Source organism: Lissotriton helveticus, chromosome 5_1, assembly GCF_964261635.1.
Source record: "Lissotriton helveticus chromosome 5_1, aLisHel1.1, whole genome shotgun sequence".
NCBI lineage: Eukaryota > Metazoa > Chordata > Amphibia > Caudata > Salamandridae > Lissotriton > Lissotriton helveticus.
Window position 1 is genome coordinate 968,482,151 of NC_136065.1, and position 12,295 is coordinate 968,494,445.

A 12,295-nucleotide genomic window follows, 5' to 3' on the forward strand; every position below is an offset into this window, starting at 1 on the left:
CACATATATAAAACGTAAACACAGATCTCCTACATTTTAAATACCATGCATCCTGGTTTATAGGTTGTTAAGGCCTTCCTTATTGGTGACTTATAACTATTACAAAAGGAAGGTTTAGGTCTGACAAAAGGTTTCTTTTGCCAGGTCAAAATTGCAGTTTAAAACTTTTCACAAGGCTGCAGCGGCATGCCTGAGACATGTTTTACAGTGCTACCTTAGTGGATGGGACTATCCACCAAAGTAGAACGTAGTAATACCGAGCTCCGGCAGATCAGAAAATAAGATCTGATTGGCTGCCTCACATCAATGAATGTTTGGCAGCCATTTTAGAACGTGGAGACTCAGGCCCTGAGTCATAAAAAAAACATACAGGGGGCACGCTACCCTGACCCGTTATTGTGGTAGGAGGTTGCAGAACCCACCTGTTGCCAAACACAAAACGTTTTTTAGCAGTACCAGAGTATCGCAATATTGTGGTAAAATAAAAACAAAAAAGGCAGGCTCCCGCCATTTTCAATTATAGCTGCCAAAACTCCCCCTCCCCCACCTCCCTGTTCGCTATTCCATCCCTATGGGCCAATGTCATTTTTATTATATCATTTCAACATCTCAGTGACTCAATACATCTATTCTTAAGTCCACATCACATACCTTGAAGATATTTATATTGTCAAGGTACAGAGTATGAGTAAACGCATTGTCTCCTTATCTTGTCATTATTTTGCATTTCAATAAATGCTCTTTTTTTGCTAAATTACACACCTGCCCCCAGAACCGTGGTAATATCTTTCTCTGACACCACTCAATTTTCGTTCACATATCTAAATATGTTGATCTGGCCATCTTCTTACATAGCGCTCCCTTATACATGTGATATTCTTAGATTGTGCTTTTCTTGGATGTATACTATTTCTGGAATTCTCACACATTTCGAAGAAAGTGTTTTAGAACCTAGCTGGATATTTTGTCAAGCTGTTTCTTGAAACTTGGCTTTTTGTCTCATTGCCGTGCTTTCCTTTTAAAAATATTAACGAACACAAACAGATATTACAATTGTTGAAATTAGATTATCAGTAAAAGAGCATTGTCTAGCATCTAGAAATCATATGAATAAAAAGCTGGTATTGAAACACCTTTGATAAGAAGAGTCCTGCCTTGTGTACCTCGGCGTTTTCCACAGTAATGGTTTAGAATAATGGTTTACTTTGAGAAGATCCTGTGCAAAGTGTTAAGGCAGATGGGAAAAATTTTCTCTCTATTATTCCACAAATGAGGGACACGGTGCATTAATGTCAGAGAGAACAGGGCTGTGTCGTTTCTTCAGATGTCCATATGTGTAGAGCTAAGATGGTTGCTCAATCACAGATTTATTTTGCTATTTGATCCCCATATTACGACCTATTTTAAGGGTTTTGGTCTACAAGCTCACATCCAAAATCTCTCTGTTTTTTGACATGGATTTATTATGCTTTACTTAGCCAGTATTGGTGTGTTTATTGCCTCATCCATATGAAACGTTTAGAGGAGATGCAGTAGGAATGGCGCACCCTAGTGTTTGCCTTCCGTGCTGACACCTCTGGGATGCTTCTATTGAGAAGCCAAAAGAACAACTGAGGGACAGAATGCAGAACAATGTTATACATTCACCCCAGTACAGAGATCTGGGCCTAAATCCATCTTTGTTTTGCTCACCATGCCTTTCCAGTTTGGACCCAGCCATATGCAAATCAGTTGTGACCCTGTGCCCAATGGGAACAGTCCAGCCCGAACTGTCAGGCCAGGTCCTCCCTGGACTGGAAACAAGCATCCAAGGACCGGTTTCGGGCTTTCAGCCCTCATCAGCCAGGATAGCTTGACTCCAGTGGCATGGAGAGCACGGGACTCACGTCTGATCATACCCGTCCCACTCGGGGTGACAAATGCAAAAAGAACAATTGATGGAAAGAATGCAGAACAATGTCATACATTCACCCCAGTACAGAGATCTGGGACTAAATCCATTGTTTTTTTCTCACCATGCCATTTCAGTTTGGACCCAGCCATATGCGAATCAGTCTTGACCCTGTGCCCAATGGGAACAGTACATTCCGAACTGCCGGGCCAGGTCCTCCCTGGACTGGAAACAAGCATCCTAGGACCAGTTTCGGGCTTCCAGCCCTCATCAGCCAGGATAGCTTGACTCCAGTTGCATGGAGAGCACAGGACTCACGTCTGAGCATACCCGTCCCACTGGGGATGAAAACGCAAAAAGAACAGTTGATTGACAGAATGCAGAACAATGCCATGCAATCACCCCAGTATAGAGATCTGGGCCCAAATCCATCGTTGGGGTGGCATGGTGAGCAAAAGAATGATGGATTTAACCTAGATCTCTTGACTGGGGATGAATGTTTTGATTTGTTCTGCATTCCGTCCATCAATTGTGTGCCTCTATTGAGAAGCCATCGGCAGTAAGGTCCCTTTTGAGAATATTTTTGCTTGAGACCTTGCCAGGTTCGGTGACATGATCCCAAGAAATGGCTCTGGTGTAAGAAACACATAGCCAGTCAAATTAGCCCACAGGGATTTATATATTTTTTAATAAACAAATGTTATTAGTTTGAATTGATAAACAAGAATACAAATGATACACAAATCACTTCCCCATCAAACCTCTCCTCCTCATATGCCCCCCCCCCACTTCATCGGCAGTTACAAGAAATCTGGAGCTCTGGGTATTACCTCCTCTGGTGTAGATGACAAACCATAATATTAACACCATTTACCCCAAATTATGTGGGATTTCCGAGGGCAACCTCTAGCGAGTTAGATCGATTCTTCTTCTTTAGAGCACCAGTCTGCTTTCTGTGCAAATTGCCCATCTGCCCCAGAATACTGGTAATAACTTTCTCTGACATCGTTCAATTTTCGTTCACATATCTAAATATGTTTGACCTGTCCATCTTCTTACATGGTGCTCCCTTATACGTGTGATATTCTTAGATTGGTCTTTTATTGTATGTGTACTATTTCTGGAATCCTCACACATTTTAAAAAAGAAACCTGGGCATGCGTGGCAACTTCCAAGATTTCTCAATGTCTCTTTTAGCCATTAGCGTGGCCAGTCCCACACATGTTCTTTCACCCCTTGCTCCCTTCAACTCATTCAGGAGGCCCATCTTTGGTAATAACTGGATTGAGCGATCTTGGATCCTGGTGAGAGATTTGCCTATATGGTTCCTGTATTGAGGATCAATGGGCACTGCCAGACCATATCAAAGAAGTCTGCCTCTGAGGACGAGCATAGGGTACAAACAAGTTCAGGGATGAGGCCTGACTGCCAGAGTCTAACAGGCCTCATGCATGTAATGCAAGTAGTGTAGTTGGACCACTCTAAGTCTTGGGAGGACCATGCAACCCCACCTCCATTAAACATCTTTTAACTCCCCCAAACAGTCCTTCTTGGGTACGACTCTGTTGGGTATATTGGGTTTGACTTAATGCCTCTGGGGCATTGCAAAGTGGGGAGCGTTAAGTGTAGAAATCCCCCCATGACCCAGCATCCCATCAATAGTCTGGCATCCAGGGGCCTAAATACAGGTAGGGCATTTAGATGAGTGGTCGAGTTCATGCCCTAATTGCAACTACTTATGGAACTGTGACTGGGAAAGGAAAAATTGTGTCTGCAGTCCGCAAAGGCGTACATACATTAACCCCGCCACACCTCACCCAAGGTAGTACTCCCAATACAGTCCCAATGTTGGAATCCCTCCAGTCACGTGATATGAGACAGCCATTGTTCCCTTCAAAGGGATGTCTGGGGGGGTGCATTTCTGGTCGCATCCTAGGAGTCTGTTGGCCACATGCCACACCAGAAAAACTGTTTTCGTAAACTCCGCGGTACGGAGAAGGATAGGTGATCCATATAGGTTGGACATAACCCCATCTAGGCCCAGTCTTAACAGTTCCAATTGGTACTCTGGGTCACTCGACCCACCAGAGCCACTCATTACTGACCAGGAGTTGGGAAATCCAATAATAAAAACAGATAACCACCACACCCAGACTGCTATCAAACACAGGCGGCGACATTTGTCAAATGCAATGTGTAGGGATGGCAGCCAGCCCAGAGGAAGACCCGGAGTCTTTTTACGACATTGATAAACCAACTGGTAGGGATATGCAGTGGAAAATTTTGCAAATCGTACAAAAGTGAGGGAGCAACATCATTTTTACAAGGGCAATTCTTCCCAGAACATTAAAGGGCAAGGTGGAACTCATAGTGCAGAAGGTTTTCATGGTTTTCGTGGTTTCCGGGAGAGGATCAAGATTAAGGCTGTGTGGGAGCTCAGGAATGGTGAAAATTTGGACCCCTTGATATTGGAAACTGAGGAGACACAATGGTATTTCAGTTTGCCAGTAGTACATAGAGCTGCCTCCACGTAAAGGAACCAGGAACGATTTACCCTGGTTCGGTCCAGAAGCCTCTCAAAAGAGTCACAGGATTTTGAGAACACGTGGGCTTGATTGGGACAGATCAGTCAGGAAAAGAAAGAGATCATATGCGTAAATGGCATCCAGTCCTCGAATGATGCTCTCCATCTCCCGCCACACAGCAGTGTGTTGCAGCGAATGATACAGGGGTTCAATAGCAAAAGCAAAAAGGAGAGAAGTGAGTGGGCATCCCTGCCAAGTTCCACGACGAATCAGGAATGCATGTGAGAGTACCACATTAATGAGCACTTGCGCATCCACCTACGTATCCCCATAAAACATATCTCTGTTCGACTTGCCAATATAACCCCCTAGGCATGTGTTAAAACCCCCATTTATTGCATATAAGTCACCCCTAACATAGACCCTAGGTAGCCCACAGAGCTGTGTGCATTATAAGTAAAAGGTTGGGCATGCACATTTAAGTTGTGCATGTCCTGGTAGTGAAAACTTCTTACATTCATTTTTCACTGCTGTGAGCCCTAACTGTCCCATAGGTTAACATTGGGTTGCCTTATTACATGTAATAACATTTGATTTAGGACAGATAAGCATTTCATATTTGGTATTCATGAAACAGTAATTAAACATTATATTTAAGGGTAAAGTCAGATTATACATTGCAATTTGAAAACACCACTTTTAGAAACTTAGCCATTTGGTGCCTGCAGCCTCACCTGGGTCACATGACTGGGTGTAACTGACAGTCTTTGTTAATTTCTCCGAGACAGTCACACAATAGAGGGATTAGGTGTGCCTGAGTAGGCAATCTTCTGGCAGGATTGGGGTCGGAGCTGGGCACAGCCACACTTGCATCTGAATAGACTGTGCTTTGCTTTCACACAAAGGGTTTCCACCTCCACATTGTCTCTGCAGCCAGTTTGGAGCCAGGGCAGGAGAGTCAGGAAATTCCAAGCACTTCAAAGAGAAACCTCCAAAAACTTCTCCAACTGCAAAGAAGTCTCCAGGTATAAAAGTAGGGCCCTCAGACCCACTCATCAGTTCACTTTCTGGACCTGAGGAAGGACTTTCAGAGGACTGTCTGCTGCTATGGCTGGCTGTGTACTCCACAAGAAGACTGTTTTGTTGCACTTGGAAGCACTACTTTGCTGCCTGGAGCATGCCTTGAGCCCTCAGAGCTCAGCTCTGTTGTTTGAGCCCTGCATCCTCACCTGAACCCAGTACTACCAGACTGATTCCAAGGGCTAGTTTGCAGGCCTACTGTTCATAGCCACAGGGACATAAATGCCCCCACCATCTTGAACCCTCACCTGCACCCAGTCTGAGCGAGTCCTGAAACCTCAAGTGGTGTCCCACCAGTCGTGGACCCTTGGTTGTGGTGATAAAGGTGCCCAGATAGCCAAAATCCAAAACTTGGGACTTAAAAAATTTGGCTAAAAACTTTTCTGAGAGCTGAGGGTAGACCCTCCTGCTCGTTGCTCTGCCCAAGGTACATTGCCAGCCCGCCTGACTTTGCGGCTACTCACACTATGTTCTTCTCCACAGCAGAAATACTGTTCAGCAGTCTTTTGCCAAAGAGGTATACTACCTACTGGAATTGTCTTCGGTTACAGCTTTCTGCATTGTCCCGATGGGGATTTTCGACTTCCAAAAAAGTGACTGCGTGCGATTATAGAACTCTTCACTGCAACTTTGACCAGACGCTCCCTGATGACTGTACTCCCTCCTCAGAACACTGCCTGTAGCCTTGCCCCACTGAACTTTACCTTCTCAGGACATTTTTCATGACAATTCGTAAGAGTCTGAAGGTAAGCACTGACTGGGACCAATCTACTTCTTGTATCCGACCTACATGGCAGTCAACCACATTTTTCGTCTTTGACTTTGACCTGGCTTCACTCAGCTAAGATGTTCGCGGTTGGCGCTTTGATCTTCTATGCTGTTGTTTTTACTAAAACAAAAAAAAATTCATAACTTCGGTTCTACTGATTGGGTTTTTGTCATTTTGGTATCAAACAGCATATTCAAATTTACTTTATTGTTCTAAATTGGTGGGAGATTTTCCTTGTTTTGTTTTTTTACTATATTACTGCTTGTGTGCTGCATAAATGCTTAACACATTGCCTCTAAGTTAAGCCTGACTGCATTTTGTGCCAAGCTAGAGGGGTTAAGCACAGGTTAATCTAATGACATTTTTGGTTCACCCTGCCAAGTAGTGTGGCTGTTGCTTGATTAGGCTCACACCCCAGTCAGCCAACAGCCTAATTTCTCACAAGATGCATGGCCGCCACTGAGGAGATCACCAAAGGCAGAAAAAGCATTTACAAAATCTCAAGAAATGGTAAAAGAGAGAATCCTACACCAAGCGTGATCATGGGGAACCTGCAGCACCTGCACAAACTGGACATGTGCCTCTGCAGTCCTGACAGCTAGCTTCTGAATGAGTCAGGAAATGGGAGGAGGAGTAATGAACTGATAACAATGCAGATCAAAAACTGTATTGCAACATCTTGACAGGGGAAATGTATAAGCTAGTGTAAGACGTTAATTGGGTAATATTATTTCAACTTCTATTATACCATGATTGCTGATTAGAATGATGAAGATACTGATTCCTTCCTATAATGAATTGGCAACATGTCCTGAAGCTCTATTCTTCTATAAATGTCTTAGTGAACACAAACTGAATTTTCGTTGCTTCTTGACTCCTTTATATCAAGATCTTTGCCAACCAGCAAAGATTCAAACAAAAGTTTCCTATCATTTTGCTTGGACCATATCAGTCTATAAGCTTGTTTGCTGGAGACTTGCCTGCTGATATTAACCAGGACCAGCATTTAGAGAGGGGTAACTGGCATGTACTTGGTAGCCCACCTCATTTTAATTTTGTTGATGAAAACTGGACCAGTCTTATTTGTGGGTTTTCGATGGAAAAACATTTCTGCAGTTCCTTGAAGTTATATTTGCCAATGGCAATCTGCATGGCACCTCCTTAAACCTCCAACTATGGATGGCCACTAAGGTGGCCAACCATACTACATTTTGATGATTTCTTTCACAGTTGTGGCTTCTGTCCTGATTCCCCACACAGACACTGCAGGACACTGGTTCTCACTCTTTCAACCCTACATAAGCTGTGAAGATTTGCCTGTCTGTGGCTGGTAAGAAGGAGCTGCAGGAAAGAGATACAAAATTCAACGACAGGAGCATGTTCCACTGTAGATATGCAAATATAGTTACTGGTGGTAAACATCACTGAATTTGTGAATGAAAACCACATTAGAGACCAATGTTGAAAACATAGCTTTGGTGTTTATTTCTTCCTTAAAGCCTATTTCAAGGCGCTCACACATTGTTATATTAGTGAACAAAGGGACAGTATGATTTGACTGGGATCAAACAGTTTGTTAAAGTAGGAGACCTGATACTGCAGCACATTGCTACTCTCTTGAAAGTCTATACATTTATCTCCATGTTGCATTTTATATAAAATATCATGGGACTGGGCAGAATCCCCCACCCACACAGGGAAAACAGCCTTTTCACACAGAAAAAAAGGTCTACCTGTCTCAAGTGATTGCTGATATGCATGTATGCATCTGTATCTCTATCCTTGCCTAACTCACAATTACTTGGACTATTGTGAGGCTCAGAAGACCTTTTTGCTCTAAAGAAGCATAAGTAAGGACCAATAAAAAAGCCTGAAAACTAACAATGTGTTCATCCAAATTTAATTCCGAGTCAGATTGACACCTGTATAATGTATGAGATGTATGCTAAACAGTGCTGTCTCTTGACCTAAAGGGTTCCTGAGAAAAGGCACACTTTTTAGCTACAGGAAGTTAATCAGTGAAAATTAAATAGAATATGTCATTTACAAGTCAGAGCCTACAATATGTATGAAAAAACCCGATATAACCTTTAATTTCCTGAATGATAATTTGTGTGAATCTTGTAATCTTTCTTTGCCTAAATGGATATATATTTTCAGTCCTTCTGTGAGAGCTCATAAGACTTACACAAATCCATTTCTATTGTAGTGCTTTGTTAAAAAAAAATCACAGAGGTACATTTTCAGATTGTATGCCATTCTGAGAACAAGACTTTTCCTCTTGTTTCTTGAATCTGTATGTTTCTTCTGTAGTGGTCTGGGTTTATAGTATGAATATAGCCAACCGAAATATTGGCAAAAATGTATTGAGAACACAAATATTGACTTTACATACTTTGTATGCAAATTAAAATATATCAACTACAAAAATAAAAGATCACAATATCATCATGAAATAAGTAAGTACATTTAAATTTAAATAATATACACTTTATTAACTTTAAAACATATATCAACTTTGCAAATAAAATACATTTACGAAAATACACTAACAATTTTCAAAAGTATAAAAAGCACACTGTACAAACATAAAATACTTTAAAATAATTTAAAAAATATATTAAACATAATATTTTAACAATTACATTATCATTTAAATGTAAACAATAACAATATGAATAATTATAGTTACAGAAACTAGACATTAACAATTAAAAACATTTGTACTATAGCAGCATTGAAATAAAAATACATTAATGAAGAAATACATACAAATAAATTACATTAAAATATCTTTAAAAATGAATAAAAAAATATCTAATTTAAAAAAAATCAGATAGAAAATATTAGGTGTCCAATTTATGAATCCCACTTGAACCTGGCCAGAAAGGAAAGTGTTGGACTTTGGAAACATGAGATTTACTATACCCATTGAAGTGTAAGCAACCGTAGGGAAATTTTTGGACGTTGGAGGTGTTACATTTACTATTCTGACTCCAACCTGGGCATCAGTAGGGAAAGTGTTGGACTCTGGAGGGTCATATGTACCATTCCCACTCAGACATAAGCACCAGTAGGTTACGTTTTGAATTATGGAGGGGTCAGGACTACTATTTTCTAATCCAGCGTAAGCAACCGTAGGAAAAATGTTTAAATTTAGAACCTTCAGATCAATAAGAATATACTAAGTAGATTACATACATATAACATAACTAGACATAAAATATATTTCCCAATAAAATAAATTTTTCTAATATTATATAATTTCTGGAAATTATTAAAACTGAAAAACATAAATTAACTTATGAAATTATATTAATTTCATATGTATTAAAAAATAAAAATAGATTTAAAATACTTCCCACAGGGGGACGCTAGGTGGCGCACTTGTGAATGGTAGCCTCTTTGTAAGGCTCCCACATCCTGGCGACAAATATCCTATAATCGATCCTGTTATCGGCGACTGATCGGGCTGAAATTGCCCTCGCCTGCTCAGGGGACTGCGCGGAGGCTCCGGTGAAAGTCTGGAGCGGATCGACTGCTGTATGCCACCGGTAGAGACATTCTAGTGCGCAGCGGGGATTGCTGCCGGAGACTCCAGCACGCCCGGCCGGCTGGTCTGCGGACGCGAGGTCGGGGCTTCACGAGCGCCAACTGGGCCCTGAAAGGCGCGAAAACATCGGAGGCCGCGAAAACACGGCGGTGAAGGACAGCGGACCCGGTCTTCCCCTCACGGAGGAGCACTGCCAGCGGAGAAGGTGATACCCTGTCCCTCCTGCTCACCGAGGTAATCTGACGGCTTTTCTGCTATTCCTGCTGATCAGGCGCGGCCTGACTCTGCGGAGCGTGACTCCCACCCTGCCATCTCCCCATCAAGAGTGACGGCCAGTTCGGGAAAGGGGCCCTGCTGCCATTGGTCCCTCCGGAGCCCCGACTCTCCTTGCCTTCGGTGCAGGGGCTCCCCCGCTGGGCATCTACAATGCGCATAAGTGGAACTTATCTGGGGCATTACCACCGGCAGTGACTCCCACCGCTCCGGCCATAGAACCTCATCCTGAGCCTGCGTGTGTGCACTGGGGTGCGAGGGCTGCTGGCTGGGGGCCGGGGCTGCAGATTATCACTATACCATAACCCTCCCATCCTGGCATTGCGTGGGACATAAGCTCACTTCACGGATTGCTGAGGGGATACTGGACATCCTTCTATGCGACGTGTGTGACTGGGGAGTGCTTGGTCGCAACACGTAACTGCGGTGCATACACCCTCAATCCATCGAGAATCTGGGCCTACATTTCTAAAGTCCGACTGGGGAATCTGCTTCATACCCCCGCCTGGCATACGCTCATACACGACAAACGACCGTCCTATGACAGCTGACATTTTCGTGGCGAGCTCCTGAGTGTTACACAGAGGGACGGCTGCACTGTCGTATTCCCGTAAGACTGCCAGGTTCAACGCCGAGGGGTGTGCTGTGCCCGGGGGCAGCGACGAACGCCTACCCACACCTGCTGCCCGTGCCCCCCCTCTCTCCCCCCACGTGCGCAGGTGCTGCTCCATACCGGAGTACGACTTGTAGGAGGGAGCTCCACGGCAGGTTCTGCTGAACAGTGGGATTGCTTAGGCGGACCGGCTCTTGCTTTCTTCCATTTCACGGATTCACCCGCCTTTGCTGAGCCGCTAAGATGGGTCGGCCTGACACGCGGAAACCGAAGCTCACGCTTGATGCCGCAAAGAAGACGAATCGCACCAGCCCGGAATCTCAGAAACGAATAGAGGCTAACGATCCTCCTGATAACCAGGCGACCACCTCCACGGATACCCAGGAACTTCTTCGTGAAATGCGCCAGGGATTCGCAACCATTGCGGACAAGGTGGACATGATGTCGTCCCGTATGGATGCTGTAGTCCACAAATTGGAGGTCCACGAGGGGAGGTTGAAGGAAGTGAAACAGCGGGTATCGGATGTCGAGGACACCTCCGGACAACATACAACACGTCTAGCACGAATGGATAACTTATTGCGCACCATTGCGGCTAAGAATGAGGATTTGGAAGCGAGAAGCCGGCGTAATAACATACGCATAGTTGGAATTCCGGAATCCACCAATGTGGGGAGAATGGAGGAATATGTGGAACGTCTGTTGAGGAATGCAGTGGGATCGGAAGCATTCTCCCCCCAGTTTATAGTGGAGAGGGCGCACAGGTCCCTGGGACCGGTGCCCAAGCCGGGCATGAAGCTGAGGCCTATCATAGCCCGTCTGCTAAACTACAGGGATAGAGATGCGGCTTTACGAGCAGCTCGCTCTTCCAACAAGCTCATATGTGATGGTAACGAATTCACAATCTATCCTGACTTCACACCCATGGTACAGGAAGAGCGGCGCAAATTTTTGGAAGTTAAAGCAAAGCTTCGGACCCTGCAAATTGACTACGCATTACTCTATCCGGCTAGACTGCGAATCACTTATCAAGCGCGGCAAAAGTTTTTCACGAAACCGCAGCAAGTTGAGGACTTCATTAAGCAGGTAAAACGATCAGCACACCAGCATAGGGAGGAGGCGGATGAACTTGATCGCGGAAATGACCGGCTTGACGATGATGAACACTGACCCCGCTACTACTACACCATTGGACGTTGCTGTGGTTCCTGTATGTGAGTACTGATATGGGGTACACAGAGCGATGGGGGCTGTAGTTACGGCCCGACCGTCTCTCCCTTCCCGATAAGATGAGCGAGGGCTGAGACCTGAGAAACGCTGAAGCATTACTGCGTCGCCAGGTACCCCCCTCTCTCCCTATAGCTGAGGTTGGTCTACCATGGGCAGCTGATGGAGAAGAGGGGTTGTTGTGTCGCCACCTAGAATGGTTCCTAACGGGCATTACCCATGCAGTTACTGTTGTTATAGCTGGGATTATTATCATCCCTGGTTGTTGAGGGAGTTGGGGAGGGAAGGGGAGGGAGATAGCACTGGCAAGTTGGGGTTGCCTCTGTGGGAGGTGGGAGGGGACTGGGGGAATGTTTGGTTGTTA

The 12,295-nt window shown here is 44.3% G+C and overlaps 1 protein-coding gene across 1 annotated transcript in view; it reads left to right on the forward strand.

Annotated features, from left to right (window-relative positions):
- The window catches only part of STK32C (serine/threonine kinase 32C), a 1,542,229-nt gene that overhangs the window by 256,216 nt on the left and 1,273,718 nt on the right, over nucleotides 1-12,295 (forward strand). The gene's annotated exons all lie outside the window — the stretch shown is intronic.